This window comes from Anomaloglossus baeobatrachus, chromosome 9 (assembly GCF_048569485.1).
Source record: "Anomaloglossus baeobatrachus isolate aAnoBae1 chromosome 9, aAnoBae1.hap1, whole genome shotgun sequence".
NCBI classification, from domain to species: domain Eukaryota; kingdom Metazoa; phylum Chordata; class Amphibia; order Anura; family Aromobatidae; genus Anomaloglossus; species Anomaloglossus baeobatrachus.
In genome coordinates this window covers 219,612,762-219,630,538 of record NC_134361.1, presented here as the reverse complement: position 1 = coordinate 219,630,538, position 17,777 = coordinate 219,612,762, and the positions used below count along the sequence as shown (strand labels likewise).

At 41.7% G+C, this 17,777-nt stretch overlaps 1 protein-coding gene across 1 annotated transcript in view; it reads right to left on the bottom strand.

Moving 5' to 3' along the window:
• The window catches only part of LOC142251602 (caM kinase-like vesicle-associated protein), a 161,171-nt gene that overhangs the window by 88,025 nt on the left and 55,369 nt on the right, over positions 1-17,777 (bottom strand). The gene's annotated exons all lie outside the window — the stretch shown is intronic.

The window sequence follows — 17,777 nt, the reverse complement described above, 5'->3', positions numbered from 1 at the left end:
GTTATGGGAGCAGCGTACACTATTATGGGGGCAGCGTGCACTGTTATGGGGGCAGCGTGCACTGTTATGGGGGCAGCGTGCACTGTTATGGGAGCAGCGTGCACTATTATGGGGACAGCATGCACTGTTATGGGGGCAGCGTGCACTGTTATGGGGGCAGCGTGCACTGTTATGGGAGCAGCGTACACTATTATGGGGGCAGCCTGCACTATTATGGGGGCAGCGTGCACTATTATGGGGGCAGCGTGCACTGTTATGGGGGCAGCGTGCACTGTTATGGGAGCAGCGTGCACTGTTATGGGGGCCAGCGTGCACTGTTATGGGGGCAGCGTGCACTGTTATGGGGGCAGCGTGCACTGTTATGGGAGCAGCGTACACTATTATGGGGCAGCGTACACTATTATGGGGGCAGCGTGCACTGTTATGGGAGCAGCGTACACTATTATGGGGGCAGCGTGCACGGTTATGGGAGCAGCGTGCACTGTTATGGGGGCAGCGTACACTATTATGGGGGCAGCTGCATTAAGGGGGCTGTCTGAGCATAGTATTGGGGCTCTCATCAGTTCTGATGGCTGCTGTTTGCAATGGTCCCTCCTCCAATCGTTGCAGTCAGTCAAAAAGTTTCTTCACACCATAAAGCTTTTTTATTTTTCTTTATTTCGGTGCTGGAGTGGTGCTAAGTCCCCTGACCCCATCTTATACTTGTCCTCCGGCGTCTTCATCTGTTTCCAGCGTCGGTCTGGTCAGTCTTCTGCATTTTGTGACCTGTCGGCAGCTCCAGTGTTTCATGGAGCGGCTGGAGGTCACAACTCAATTAAATCTATGGGGGCCTCATTCTGCCTCTCATAGACTTGTATTGGAGTTTGTGTTCTAACTCATAACTTCTGGCCAATCAGTACTTATGGGCACAAGCTGCCGCCGCGGGACCGAATCGGCACCGAAAAAAGGTGAAGGTGCCACAGGATGAGTATTAGACAAGGGGCAGGGACCTTGAAGCAGCACTTCCAGTGGAATGGTGCTTTAAGTGTAAGTCCCCTGCCCCCATCTTATACTTACCCTCCGGCGTCTTCATGTTTCCAGTGCTGCTTCGGTCGCCTCCAGAGATTTGTAGCCTGCTGGCACCTCCAGTGTTTCATGGAATGGCCAGAGGTCACAACTCAATGTAAGTCTATGGGAGCCTCGTTCTGCTCTCATAGACATACTCCCCCTCTGGTGTCCTCATCGGTTTCCTGCACCATTCTGGTCAGTCTTCTGCACTTTGTGATTTGCCGGCAGCTCCGGCGTTTCATGGAGCAGCCAGAGGTCACAACTCAATATAAGTCTATAGGGGCATCATTATGGATCTCATAGACTTACATTGGGAGCTTGTGCTGTAACTCAGAACTTCCGGCCAATCAGAAGTTATGGGCACAAGCTGCTGCCGCGGGACCGAAAAAAGGTGAAAACGGCAGAGGATGACTATAAGACAAGGGGTCAGGTTAAATGCACCACTCCAGTGACGTCACCTCCACAGATCTGATGATGTCACCGCTGCAGCCAAACAATATGTAATAAAGGTTAGTGGCGCTTTAAGGAATATCCACATGAATACGATCCGACTATTACAAACCATTCTAATAAATTCTCGCTGCTGAAGGATCCGATAAAAGTGTGAAATATCACGAATAAAACTGCAGCCGTCAATTAGGATTGGTCGCAATTTATTCTTCAATAAACATTGTAAAAGGCGACTTGCCCCAAGCGACAGCATCAATAATCCGAATATTGTCTCCTGCCAGGGACTCTCCGCAGATAACACGAGGACAGGACACTCATGTCAGGGACAACTGCCACTGTACAGAAAGCATGTAATGACGCCACCTGCTGAGGGCGCTCACAGTCTACACGTAACCCCGCACATAGAGCACGTCACATGTATATTCACGTTATATTCCTGTACATAGGGGGCAGTATTATAGTAGTTATATTCTTGTACATAGGGGCAGTATTATAGTAGTTATATTCTTGTACATAGGGACAGTATTATAGTAAATATATTCCTGTACATAGGGGCACTATTATAGTGGTTATATTCTTGTACATAGGGGGCAGTATTATAGTAGTTATATTCTTGTACATAGGAGCAGTATTATAGTAGTTATATTCTTGTACATAGGGAGCAGTATTATAGTAGTTATATTCTTGTACATAGGGGCAGTATTATAGTAGTTATATTCTTGTACATAGGGGCAGTATTATAGTAGTTATATTCCTGTACATAGGAGCAGTATTATAGTAGTTATATTCTTGTACATAGGGGCAGTATTATAGTAGTTATATTCTTGTACATAGGGGCAGTATTATAGTAGTTATATTCCTGTACATAGGAGCAGTATTATAGTAGTTATATTCTTGTACATAGGAGCAGTATTATAGTAGTTATATTCTTGTACATAGGGGCAGTATTATAGTAGTTATATTCTTGTACATAGGGGCAGTATTATAGTAGTTATATTCTTGTACATAGGGGCAGTATTATAGTAGTTATATTCTTGTACATAGGGGCAGTATTTTAGTAGTTATATTCTTGTACATAGGGGCAGTATTTTAGTAGTTATATTCTTGTACATAGGGGCAGTATTATAGTAGTTATATTCTTGTACATAGGAGGCAGTATTATAGTAGTTATTTTCATGTACATAGGGGCAGTATTATAGTAGTTATATTCTTGTACATAGGGGGCAGTATTATAGTAGTTATATTCTTGTACATAGGGGCAGTATTATAGTAGATATATTCTTGTACATAGGGGCAGTATTATAGTAGTTATATTCTTGTACATAGGGGGCAGTATTATAGTAGTTATATTCTTGTACATAGGGGGCAGTATTATAGTAGTTATATTCTTGTACATAGGGGGCAGTATTATAGTAGTTATATTCTTGTACATAGGAGGCAGTATTATAGTAGTTATTTTCATGTACATAGGGGCAGTATTATAGTAGTTATATTCTTGTACATAGGGGCAGTATTATAGTAGATATATTCTTGTACACAGGGGCAGTATTATAGTGGTTATATTCTTGTACATAGGGGCGGTATTACAGTAGATTTTGTCTAGTCCATGCTTAGGAACTCGCAAACATCTTAGTAGAAATTGTATGAGAAATAATGTAAAAGTCCCCGATCAGAAGGCGCACGGTGAATAGATGCAGCATGGCGGGTTGTCTATGTGTCCACTTAGTGCACAGAGGTTCGGGGCCCGGCTGTAGCTCTGGGCTCTGGAAGGTACAAGACGTGGCGTCCTTTTCTGAGAGCTGGAACTTTTTGCTGTCGGCAGTATGAATCCTCCTGGGATTGAGCAGAGTTGTCACACAGGATAGACGGGGAACAGTGGAGCAATAAAGGATACAGGGAAAGGAGGGAGAAAATGAAATTAATATGGGGAAGAAATAAAATGGGGGGATGGGTGACGCTGCAGACACGAAGCACTCACTACATAAACATCAGCGGCTCCTGTGAGCAGTGAATTCATCCATACAGATGCAGGAGCCCAGCACAGACCTCACACTACACCATTAATACAAACATTTAGCCAAAAAGAGCTATAATTACCTGGACAATGCATATGGAGTTGGTGTCACTGGTTTTTGGGGGGGGGATCATTATATGGCTAGGATTAAAAAGAAAATTCCCACTACCCTCTAAATTGCCTCCACCGGGGTGTACTTTCTTCTCAGTATAGCTACAGCTGTTCTGCGAAGGCCTCAGAGGTTTGAGAACATCAGGGATCAAACAGCTTCATAAAAACCAAGGAACACCCCGGACAGGTCAGGGATAAAGAGGAAAGGAGGAAATCAGGGTTAGGTTATAGAAAATAGCCCAAGCTCTTAACATCTCATGGGGTAATGTTCAATCCATCATCCAGAAATTGAAGGAGTACGACACAACTGCAAACCTACAAGACATGGCCGCCCCAAAACGGAGATCCCAAGAAGGAAAGAACTAATGAGAGAGGCCCCTGGTGACTGGAGGAGCCGCACAGATCCCTGCTCAGGGGGAGAATCTGTCCACAGGACGACTATTAGTCATATACTCCACAAATCTAGGCTTTTTGGAAGAGTGGCAAGAAGAAACCATTTTTGAAAGCCATAAAAAGTGTTCTCTGCTTTGCATGTAGGGGACACAACGAGTAATAGCAGAAGGGACTCTGATCAGTTGAGACCACAGGAAAATTATTTAAGGCAGAAAACTAACCCTGCATATCATCCTGAAAACACCCTCCCCACCGTCACACATGGTGGAGGCAGCATCCTGCTGTGGGGAGGCTTTTCTTCAGCAGGAGCAGGGAAGCTGGTCACAGGTGATGGGAAGATGGATGGAGCTAAATGCAGGGCAATCCTGGAGGAAAACCTGTTAGAGGCTGCAAAAGACCTGAGACAGGACAACGACCCCCAACATCCTGCAGAGCTACAATGGAGGATTTAGATCAGTTATAGATATTTAGATCAATCAAAATCAGGTACCGAGTGTTAATAAACCACAAATGCAGATCTAATGTCACGGAGGTGTCACGGCCGGCTGACAATCCAGTGGCATCGAGTGTTAGAAAATCCCAGAGATTGGCAGCACGTGTTATTATCTGACAGTTCCCAGTTTCAGCATTAGCAGATTCTATGACCCTGGGAGACTATCAGTTTTTCCTCTCACTTGCCAGCCTCTGACTTCCTTTATAAATCTCACCCTGGGGTGGTTTGGGTGCGGTTTATAGTTGTTCCTGGCTTTGGTCTGCAGTGGTCGTCTCCTCTTGTTGTTTCTGAGACTTCTGTGGTTGCTGCTCCTAAGATAAATGTTTGACTTTTGCTATCTACCTGTGCTCAGATGGTAGCAAGTGAGTGTCCCCTGTATTGCTTCCTTTTGTCTCCTTTACCATTGGTGGTGTTGATGAAGAGCTCATACTCCACCATCCTTACTTTGGGCTCAGATGAGGGTTTGCATACGGTGATGTATTCCTGCTCCTCTCAGTTGCCAGCCTCTGACTTCCTTTATAAACCTTACCCTGGGGTGGTTTGGATGCGGTTTATAGTGGTTACTGGCTGTGGTCTGCAGCGGTCGCCTCTTCTTGTTGTTCTAGAGACTTCTGTGGTAGCTGCTCCTAAGATAAATGTTGGACTTTTGCTATCTACCTGTGCTCAGATGGTTTAATTTGTGTTTCCCCTGTATTTTTTCCTTTGGTCTCCCTTAGCATTAGTGGTGTTCATGAAGAACTCATACCCTACATCCTTTTTTAGGGCTCAGATCAGAGTTTGCCTACGGTGATGTATTCCTGCTCCTGTCAGTTGCCAGCCTCTGACTTCCTCTATAAACCTCACCCTGGTTTGCATGTGGTTTATAGGTGTGGAACCTGTATAGGGTTAATGAGGGTGAGCTGCAGGTTATTGTCAGGGGTCACCACTTCCCCCTTTCCTTAGCAATAGGGCATTCCTTTCCTTTTCCCTTAGTATTGTAGTATACAGCTGGTATAGCTTCTATCCCTGGCCATGACATCTAATGCACAAGACAGACAACGAGCTGTGCTCAATGCAGCTGCATGCATGTCACAGGCAGCGTCCAAACCTCAGCCTACTGCATGGAAGAGCAGAAACGATGGGTTAGCAAATAGCCTAACATCTAACAGAAAGCAGGCTGGAAAAGATTAAGTGAGAAGAAGACTCGTGGTTGTCATCCAGTGTTGTACAATGGCCTGGGGATATTCTGCTGGACACTGTATTATTCAAAAGCTACAAAGAAACAGCAGCAGTTCCGATACAACAAGGCGCCATCTCTCAACTCTTGAGTTCACACGACTCATGATTGGAAACATGACGGAAAAAGCTTGAGAACAAGAATACTTTGGGCCAGAAGAGGTTGTCGAAATGATTAAAAAGTGACAAGATCGAGGTCTAGGGTACAAATCACATCTAGGAAACCAGATGTGTCCTCTCTAGTCAATGAGTCTAGGATGATTATGGTATATATGTATATATATATATATATATATATATATATATTTATAAATAAAATGACTTTTCAATTCCCACTTGCTCTAATTAGTGGAATGTTTTTAGCTCCAGTTGAAAAGAAGCTTTGCTTTTACATTCATGATTTACCTAAAGTCACGGGGGAGCAATTAGTGAGCGCAGGACTGTCTCCTCTGCAGCCACAAAATGAACAAAAATCCCTGTCTAGAAATATATCCCGTATCATCACACCATCTATAATTAGAGCCTTGCATATTAGAGACGCTACCATCTGTGGGGGCCGGGAAGCCGCAAAAACAGCATTTTACACATTCCCCCAATAATGTGAAGAACAGTATCCAAATGACAGAGGACGGGAACACAAACACTGTAATTGGGCGATAAGCAATTTATCCGGCAAACAGGCTCCTTTTATGTCAATCATCGGCCATTATCCACACGCACAGAGACGAGTACGCTCGAAAATTAGCCTATTCTCCGGTAATGATCGGCTCTGGATCGTTATCTGGATGAAGACTTGGCAAATAGTATCTGATTCTCCTGTAAAGATCCTCAGTATATATCATTTTCCATAGTCTTTTGATTAAGGACTCGTAGGACTCAATTATCATAATGATATAGGTGCAGTACTGGGGTAAATGGTGATTATAGCAGTAATATTCATGTACATAAGAGCAGTATTATAGTAGATATATTCTTGTATATAGGGGCAGTATTATAGTAGTTATATTCATGTACATAGGGAGCAGTATTATAGTAGTTATATTCCTGTACATAGGAGCAGTATTATAGCAGTTATATTCTTGTACATAGGGGGCAGTATTATAGTAGTTATATTCTTGTACATAGGGGCAGTATTATAGTAGTTATATTCTTGTACATAGGAGCAGTATTATAGTAGTTATATTCTTGTACATAGGGGCAGTATTATAGTAGTTATATTCTTGTACATAGGGGCAGTATTATAGAAGTTATATTCTTGTACATAGGGGGCAGTATTATAGGAGTTATATTCTTGTACATAGGGGCAGTATTATAGTAGTTATATTCTTGTACATAGGAGCAGTATTATAGTAGTTATATTCTTGTACATAGGGGCAGTATTATAGTAGTTATCTTCTTGTACATAGGGGCAGTATTATAGTAGTTATATTCTTGTACATAGGGGCAGTATTATAGTAGTTATATTCTTGTACATAGGGGCAGTATTATAGCAGTTATATTCTTGTACATAGGGGCAGTATTATAGTAGTTATATTCTTGTACATAGGGGGCAGTATTATAGTAGTTATATTCTTGTACATAGGGGCAGTATTATAGTAGTTATATTCTTGTACATAGGGGCAGTATTATAGTAGTTATATTCTTGTACATAGTAGTTAGATTCTTGTACATAGGGATCAGTATTATAGTAGTTATATTCTTGTACATAGGGATCAGTATTATAGTAGTTATATTCTTGTATATAGGGGCAGTATTATAGTAGTTATATTCTTGTACATAGGGGCAGTATTATAGTAGTTATCTTCTTGTACATAGGGGCAGTTTTATAGTAGTTATATTCTTGTATATAGGGGGCAGTATTATAGTAGTTATAATCTTGTACATAGGGGCAGTATTATAGTAGTTATATTCTTGTACATAGGGGGCAGTATTATAGTAGTTATCTTCTTGTACATAGGAGCAGTTTTATAGTAATTATATTCTTGTACATAGGGGGCAGTATTATAGTAGTTATATTCTTGTACATAGGGGCAGTATTATAGTAGTTATATTCTTGTACATAGGGGCAGTATTATAGTAGTTATATTCTTGTATATAGGGGCAGTATTATAGTAGTTATATTCTTGTACATAGAGGCAGTATTATAGTAGTTATATTCTTGTATATAGGGGCAGTATTATAGTAGTTATATTCTTGTATATAGGGGCAGTATTATAGTAGTTATATTCTTGTATATAGGGGCAGTATTATAGTAGTTATATTCTTGTACATAGGGGCAGTATTATAGTAGTTATATTCTTGTACATAGGGGCAGTATTATAGTAGTTATATTCTTGTACATAGGGGCAGTATTATAGTAGTTATATTCTTGTATATAGGGGCAGTATTATAGTAGTTATATTCTTGTACATAGGGGGCAGTATTATAGTAGTTATATTCTTGTACATAGGGGGCAGTATTATAGCAGTTATATTCTTGTACATAGGGGCAGTATTATAGTAGTTATATTCCTGTATATAGGGGCAGTATTATAGTAGTTATATTCTTGTATATAGGGGCAGTATTATAGTAGTTATATTCTTGTACATAGGGGGCAGTATTATAGTAGTTATATTCTTGTACATAGGGGGCATTATTATAGTAGTTATATTCTTGTACATAGGGGCAGTATTATATTAGGAATAGAAGCATCCAGCAGCCGAGAACGTCCAAAAAGGTACAACTTTTAAATGTAGACTAATTCAAACATTACATTGCGAGATCCCGTCACTGGCATCATTAATGTGGTAGCAGTTAAAAAAAACAAACATGTTTCGGGTGTGAAAAGAATCCCAATCCCTTTTCTCTACAGCTTTCATTTTGTTTTGAACACTTCGTATTTCACGAGTTTCCTAATATCTGGACCAATATCCGTGCCTTCCTTCAGTTTTCCTTCTGACAGTCCATGGAACTTGGTACCGAAGTGCTTCAAAGTCTGTCCTTCTTTCGGTAGAGCTTTCACGATCTGCTTCATCCGTCAAGGCTTAATGTGGGGTGTTGTCCGGAGAACTTAGTGGAATCAACTAAACTTTCCGCAACTATGTTCCTGAGTCCAGGTTGCAAAGATGTTCTCGTTGGACATCTTTTGTGGCCCCAGTGATGGGTCCTATCCCAGTTGACCCATTTACACAAAATCGAGTACTTTATGTATCCTCCTCGCTGCCCAATGAGCAAAGAGAGAACTTTCCGATCACCAGATAATGACCATCCTTGATCCTCGTTGTTTCTCCAGACATATGCTCTACAAAAGGTGAGGTTGTGGAAGATGGTTTCATGTCTCATATCATTCACCATGGCAAAGCATAGCAGAGCAACAAGATGTAAGGTGGTTATGCTACATCAATAATGTATCTGCCAGGGAAAAATTTCAAAGCAAATTGTGTTTTCGAGATCAGCCAAATTCTGCTACAAAAGGTGAGGTTGTGGAAGATGGTTTCATGTCACAGATCCTTCACAATGGCAAGGCAGACGATGTAAGGTACTTATACTACATCAGCAAGGTTTCTGCCAGGGAAAGATTTTAAAGCAAGCTAAGATTTCAAGCTCTGCTACAAGGGTGAGGTTGTGGAAGATGGTTTCATGACACAGGTCATTCACCATGGCAAGGCACAGCATAGAAACAAAACATAAGGTAGTTATACTTCATCAACAAGGTGTCTCTCAGGGAAAAATGTTAAAGCAAACTGGAGTTTGAAGATCAGCCAAACTCTCCTACAAAAGGTGAGGTTGTGGAAGATTGTTTCATGTCACAACCATGGCAAGGCATAGCACAGCAACAAGATGTAAGTTAGCTATACTACATCAGCAAGATTTCTACCAAGGAATGATTGTAAAGCAACCTGGGGTTTCAAGATCAGCCAAACTCTGCTAGGTGAGGTTGTGGAAGATGGTTTTATCTCACAGGTCATTCATCATAGCAAGGCACAGGATAGTAACAAGATGTAAGGTAGTTATACTACATCAGCAAGGTTTCTGCCATGGAAAGATTTCAAAGCAACCCTGAAATCAAGATCAGCCAAACTCTCCTACAAAGGTGAGGTTGTGGAAGATGGTTTCAGGTCATGGGTCATTCACCATGGCAAGTCACAGAATAGCAACAAGACAGAAGGTAATTATACTGCAGCAACACAATTTCTCCCAGGGAAAGATTTCAAAGCAAGCCAGGGTTACAAGATCAGCCAAACTCTCCTACAAAGGTGAGGTTGTGGAAGATGGTTTCATGTCACAGGTCATGAGGCAAGACACAGCATAGCAACAAGATGTAAGGTAGTTATACTGCATCAGCAAGGTTTCTGCCAAGGAAAGATTTCAAAGCAAACCTGAAATCAAGATCAGCCAAACTCAACTACAAAAGGTGAGGTTGTAGAAGATGGTTTCATGTCACAGATCATTCATCATGGCAAGGCACAGCATAGTAACAAGACGTAAGGTAGTTATACTGCATCAGCACGGTTTCTCCCAGAAAAAAAAAAAAAAAAACATTTCAAAGCAAACTGACGTTTCAAGATTTCATGTTCAAGCTTTTATGAAAAAGCACAAAAAGTGGGCAACACTGAGGACTGTAACCGAAGTGTTCTACCAAGGAAACTTAGTGCTGCAGATGAAAGACGCATCCTGCTTACTTTCCTATAAAATTGAGAAGATATCCAGCAGTGCCATCAACTCAGAACTGGGAACAACCAGTAGGGCCAGATAGACCCATCAACAAATTTGGAAAAGTCTGTCCAAAAATGATCTTTATGGGGGAACAAGTGACTCAACACAGAATCTGAGATGCAGAAAAATGGCAACTCATGGAGGCAAAGGTTGGTCACCGAATATTGATGGAATGTCACGGTTCTGCCATACGGAGCATTTTGTATTTGGAATGTTTTTGTGACTGCTCCGCTGTGCAGAGCATTTTGCATTTCAAAATGCTCTGCTATGTGTCTTGTGCACTTGGTGACAGGTTGTCTTTCAGCACTAAGGTCCACGCTGGTTTTGGAGGTGTTTTCACAGATGCACCTCGTTCCTGGTGATTGCTCTGCTTCTTTACTGGGCTTGCTCTGTCTGAACTTCGTCAGTCGTATTTTCCTGATTGCTCAGTGTGCTTTTGGCTCATGTTTGGTGTAAACGTTCTGATCTTGGCTTGTGACCTCAGACGTCTTCCTCACCACATCTCTGTCTGCTCCCTGAACCTTATACATTACCTCCTGGCTTCTGACCTTTGACCTCTTCCTGACCACATCTCTGTCTGCTCCCTGAACCTTATACATTACATTCCCGGCTTCTGACCTTTGACCTCTTCCTGACCACATCTCTGCTCTCAGACCCTTATGCGTTACCTCCCGGCTTCTGACCTCGGACCTCTTCCTGACCACGTCTCTGTTTGCTCCCTGAATCTTATACGTTACCTACTGGCTTCTGACCTCTGACCTCTTCCTGACCATGTCTCTATCTGCTCCCTGAACCTTATACGTTACCTCCCGGCTTCTGACCTTTTCCTGACCACATCTTTATTTGCTCCCTGAACCTTATACGTTACCTCCCGGCTTCTGACTTCGGACCTTTTCCTGAACACATCTCTGTCTGCTCCTTGAACCTCATACGTTACCTTCCGGCTTCTGACCTCGGACCTCTTCCTGACCACATCTCTGTCTGCTCCCTGAACCTTATACATTACCTCCTGGCTTCTAACCTTTGACCTCTTCCTGACCATGTCTCTGTCTGCTCCCTGAATCTTATACATTACCTCCTGGCTTGTCTGACTACCCTTCTATTCATACTGCTTGTAGTGTCTATCATCACATGGGATTTAGATTTCTCTTTTGTACATTCATTTTACGATTACCATTTCTATTTTTTGAAAACAGTTTTTACTTTGCAGCATTTTACCTAAAACTTTTGCCATTTTTTAAATTGAAGTGGGATTTTTTTCATATATATATATATATATATATATATATATATATATATAATCTTTATTTTTTTTTTATTTTTTTTTTACAATATACATTTTTATACATATTTTAGAATATATATTTTTCATTATGTAGATGTTTTTTGTAGAGTGTGGAATTATGTATAATTTATACAGTATAAACTTATTCACCACTGAGTTATTAGATTTAGTTAATAGTGGCAGAATAAATAGACCAGATTTATCTTTTTCTTTTATCACCCAAAAGGATATTATCCGTCTTCTCTGGGATTCTGCAGATTATTACCCCTCTCGTAATGATAATCTACAAATCATTATCTGTCTTCTCGAGTTCGGGAACCCACCAGTTTTTCTTCATTCTCTGGAGAACATTGATGTTCAGAAAATCTAGTTTTTCTATAATGATCATCTGTTGGTCATTATTCACCTTCTGGGGCTGCTGGAAATGATCTAATTCTTCTGTGAACCTTCCTAGATTAAGAACCTTCATATAATATCCACTTCTGCATTACACGGTTTATCATCCCAGATGAAATCTTAGGTATTAACTTGATTTTTTTTATCTTTTTCGAGAAGAGACCTTCAAAATTCTGAGTAAATTTAGGTCAAATTAATCACATCCTCCTAAATTAGTGGTCATCAGGAGTAAGTGATGACTATTATCCATCTGTAGACCATTACGTGCCAACATAGCCCTTTGTATGTAATTAGCCAGTATTACGTTACTGAATATCTAGACCCGGAACCTTAGAATTTCATTAGTTGTTTTTTTTATCGTCTACAGATCATTAGCCGTCCATTGAAAAACATAAAATAATGGAATATTTTCCAATTTGGCTGAAACAATTACCAAGAGTTCATTATCCTTTCTCTATGGAGGCCGACCTTAAAAGGATAAATTTGTAAGCAGTCTAATCATAACTATGATCACAACCATCATCCAAACTCAGAGTCTATGATAATCATAGTCAGATATTTCTCTTCAATAGATCTTTCAGAAATCTCATCTATATAATGATCCAATTACCATCATCTCTAAAACAGGATCTGTTGGCAATAATCATCCATAGTTACTTAAAAATAAGCTCTTACATGCCATAAATGTTGTATTTTTTCAACCTGATGTAAACGCCGCTGTTCTCCTGAATTCGGCGATGTTTTCCTTTTTTTTCTGAGCCTCTCCATTCTTGAGATATGGCCTCATCTTCCCGGTAAGTACATATTTTTTAAGCCAAGTGGGCATGGTCAATTAACTCCCTTATATGGGCATATTGCATAGGACCGAACCCACTTGACTAAGAAGAAGACTATATTTTTATACAGGAAAGAAAAGGCCATATCTCAGGAATGGAGAGGCGTAGGAACATAAGAAAAGCAACGCCGGATTCAGGAGAACATCGGCATTTACACAAGGTAACAAAATTTTATATTTTTGGCCAGTGACAGGTTTTCCAGTTCAGAATACAATCTAATTCTATGAGAATAAGCTATATATTCTAGACAGGAAGAATCATCTAATAATCATCATCCATACGGTCAAGATATTCATAATATAAAATTCTAAAATAATTTATCCTCTGTTTATGTCCAATCAAAACATATCCACGCCCACAGAAAGGTTCTGTGGTACACGCCCAGTTGGTTAAAAATTTGCCTCTTTATTATAAACGGGTATAACTTTGGAACAAAAGGATATAAAATAAAGTTAAAAGATGTTCCAGAATCAGTGAAAAAGCCACTTACAGGAAGTGATCAGAAGAAATTAAACACCGGAATTAATGTTAGGTTCTCTGTCCCCAAAATTAACATAATAAACTAAGCAAAAAGAGTTGAGGGGAGGTCACCCTTATAAAATCACAACTTTACATTTTTTAATCATTGCCTCCATTCTGCAGAAACTGAAGTTTAATAAAAAGAAATGCTAATTAGGATGCTCTGTGCACTAGGGGTGTGGCCAGGAGGTGCAGTGCACTGTTCCACCCACTGGTTTTGCATGTCCCCGCCTCCATCACTGGTGATTGACAGTGCTGGCTTTTCTGAATTAAGGATTGTTTGCAAGGAAAGTGTAATGGTCACGGCCGGTGTAGAGGCAACAAATGGGATTAGTGAACTGAATGGACCATAGGGGGAGGGACCCGGGCTTACCCTTTTGTGGGAGGGGCTTAACTAAGCGCCCACCGCGAGGCAGATGCCAGGTACCACTCCCAGAGCAGTGACCCACAGGGCAGGTGATGGACTCAGGAATAGCCGGGTACAGATGGGGGTGACTGAGGCAGTCTAGCCAGGCGGGTATGGACAGGAATGGTGGGCACGGCAGGGATAGACAGGTATGGGAAGGCAGGAACAGGAGATGCACACAGGGTTAACGGGACCTGACAAGTAGCTAGCAGACTGATATACTGACTAACTGAATATGTTGCGTAGGCACCTTTCCTAATGGGAGGGTGCCTTAAATACATAGTAGGCTGAGAGGCATTTCCTGGAAATAGCATGCCAGCACATTTCCTAATTTTATAACAATTGGCCTTTTCTGGGACATTATCCTCACTATAATTGATCATCATCCATCTTCTCTTAAAACCGGATCTTCATTGTATTATTTAATTCTATTCCAAGGTTTAATGTTTTTTTTTTTTGTTCTAGAGTTTAGGAAAGTATCATCCATTAATAAAGTGTCATGCACAGTCCCCGATTCTAGAATTGTACTGTCATGAATCCACCTTCAGCATAGCCATTGATTGTACAGTAATAATTTTCTAATCATCATCCACTGTCTTTCCGCCAGCATGGTCCATCATTCTGTAATAGTAATTTACAAATCATCATGCAACATCTTTGGATCGATATCTAAAATATAGTGCAATGTAATGGACTAATCATCCATCATTTCCGGACCATTATCCACAGTAGAGTCCATCAGTCCACAATATTAATTTAATAATTATCATCCATCTTCTCTAGATCAATATCTGCAGTATTTCTCCATCATTATTTCACCACTATTCATCTACTTTCTCCACTCTCGAGAGCCCAATATCTACAGTATGCCGGAGTTCCTCACTATAGGATATTAGTTTTATAATCATCTTCATAGAATCATCGAATGGAAGAGTTGGAAGGGACCTCAAGGACCATCGGGTCCAACAACCCTGTGACTGCAGGTTTTCTTAAATCATCCCAGCTATATGTTTATCCAGTTCTACTTGGAGATTTCCATTGATGGAGAGCTCACCACCTCCAGCGACTTTTCAAAGCCGAAACGGACAGGACCAGACTCAACTTACTCGGAATTAGCGAGCTAAGATTGACTCAATCTGGACATTTCCAGCCAAACGAACATTGGGTCTTCTATTCGGGCAACAACAACCAAATACCAAACGGTGTCACTTGTATTGTCAATAGAAGATTGGCCGGCAGTGTCCAGCCAGTGATGGAGTCATCTCGATACAACTACAAGGATCGGCGATCCATTTCACAGTAATACAAGTCTACGCACCAACAACAGATCCTGAGGAGGAGTGTTGTGAATGTTAGTTATGTTTTGGCTGTTGAGAGGCTCCCTCTGGTGGCCAGGAATGGTTTGGACTTGGACCAGGTGTGTTGTGCAATGGGCGTTTCCTTTGCTAACTCTCTGCTTATTTAAATCCTGGTCTAATAGCAGGCTATGCCGGATGTCAGTTGTTCTTTGTATCACCAGCCTGCTTCATCCTGCTCCAGACCACTTCTACCCCAGATAAGTGCTTGCTCTTTATTTATTGTTTGGTTCTTTTGCTCTTATCTGGGTTTGTCATTTGCTGTGGTTATTTTCAGTTTATTTGCATGCAGGGATTTTCCCCTCAGTTGCATGGCTGGGGAACTCCCTGCAGTTCTGTGTGGAGTATAGCTCCTTTGGGTCCATGTGTTTGTGGCTTGTTGACTTTGTTATGATTCTTGTTTTCTGTTCATTGGTATGACAAGGGCACCTGGTATAGGAAGGAGTGCAGATCGTGCGATCTGAGGGCCTTTTTGTACTATCAGGAATTTGGTATTTTGCAGGGTTTTTCTCTGGCCACCATCAGTCTCTTTCCTGTCCTTTCCTATTTTAGTCAGTGGGGGCCTCATGTTTTGCTAATCCTGTCATCTATCTGTGTATTGTGTTTTCCTATATCACCGCAGTCTTTGAATGTGGGGGGGCTTGCTATACCTTTATCTATTTCTGAGGCAGAGAGTTATTCATCCTTCCTTCCTTTAGGATAGCTAGTTCTCCGGCTGGGTTCGCGGTGCACAGGATGTTAGTTCACCTGTCGGCCACTTCTAGCTGTGATGGTTAGTAAGGGGATGGCGGCCAGATTAGTTGCCCATGCTCTTGTCACCTTTTACCAATCATTTGTGGTGGTCTTCCATGGTTTCGGATCATAACAGAGGAGGATGTTGAACTATTCTGTGATCAATTTCAAGATGAAATTGCCAAAACAAGACTTACTCATTATCACGGGAAACTTGAATGGCAAAGTGGGCCATGGCAAATATAGAAACGGTGTTGGAAACCTTGGACTTGGTAAACCAAATGAGTCTGGAGGAAGATTCGTTGACTTGTTTATGACAAGTAGACTGTCCATCATGGACAACTTCCTCCAAAACCACAAATGGAGACTCTACGCAGAGATATGACTGAATGGGGCCTACAAGAATCAGACTGACTGCATATGTGTCCACCAAAGATGGAGGTCGTCTAGTATTAGGGTGAAAACAAGGCAAGGAGCTGACTGTGGAACTGATCATAAGTTTGTGACATCAAAGATTAGGGTCAAGCTGCGCCAACGGAGTAGACAAAAGGTAATTTCCAATTTCGGTTTGACCAACATAAACTTTTTGGAACAGTCTACATCACTGGACACGAATGAAAGAAAGCCTGAGGAATTATGGACAAATATAAAGACTATTGTTGCAGAAGACACCAGAAAGACAATAAAGAAGAGGCAGAAGAGACCCCCGCGGCTGTAACGCTCGCGACCAGTGTAGGGGCAGCGAGCAGGATTAGTGGACCCACTGGCCCACAGGGGGGACCGCGTCACCCTTTAGTAGAAGGAAGTTAACTAAGCACCCATCACGAGGTGGACGCCAGGTACCACTCCCAGGGCAGTGACCGGGATTGTGACAACTGACCCCCAGGACAGGTTACGGACTCAGGTATAGACGGGTACAGGCAGGATGACTGAGGCAGGCTGGACAGGCAGGTACAGACAGGAAACGTGGGCACGGCAGGGTTAGGCAGGTATAGGATAGCAGACTCAAGTGAGGGACACAGGGATAACGGGACCTGACAACTAGATAGTTGACTGGTACACTGACTAACAATGTGTTGTGCAGGCACCTTCTCTAATGGGAGGATGTCTTAAATACATAGTGCCTCTCAGCCATAGCCTTTAAGAGGAAGGCCGGTGTGCGCGCGCATGTCTTAGGTGCACTCCCAGGAACCCAGGCCCGGGCGAGGAAGAAGGTAGAAGCACACATGGATGGGCAGGGGAAGTGCGGAGGAGGACGCGAACCGGTTGAGGTGGTGAGCAAGTTGGCGTCTCTGCCATGGTTAACAGAAGAGCATACAAATCAGAGTGAAGAGGGGGTTAATGCCGAGCATCAGCCAAAATGAAGGTGTAGCACGTTGATGTTATAAACATATTCTTTTATTCCATCGGTCTACGCGTTTCGAGGATATACCTCTTCTTCAGGACCAGTGCATCAACATAGTATGCATAGTATAGTATTTAGTATAGTATAGTATAGTATTTTTCAGTTTATGGTTTACAGAAGAGACATTAATGATCATCGAAGAAAGACAAATGGCAAAAGGTAACAAGCAGGGCGCAGACAACATCAGTAAAAGACAAAAGAGAGCTACTCGAGCAAACAAATAACTTTGTTACCAAAAGATATGTACAAAGATTGAAAATGAACATCTGAAGGGCAAGACCAGGAAGGCACCAAAAGATCAAAGAGATATGACGAAAGCTTCAACCAAGAGCAGAAAAAATAATTAAGCCAGAACAGATCAAGGAAAGATGGAGAGAATATACGGAGCATGTCTACAAGAATGACTCAATTATACTGGAAGAAAC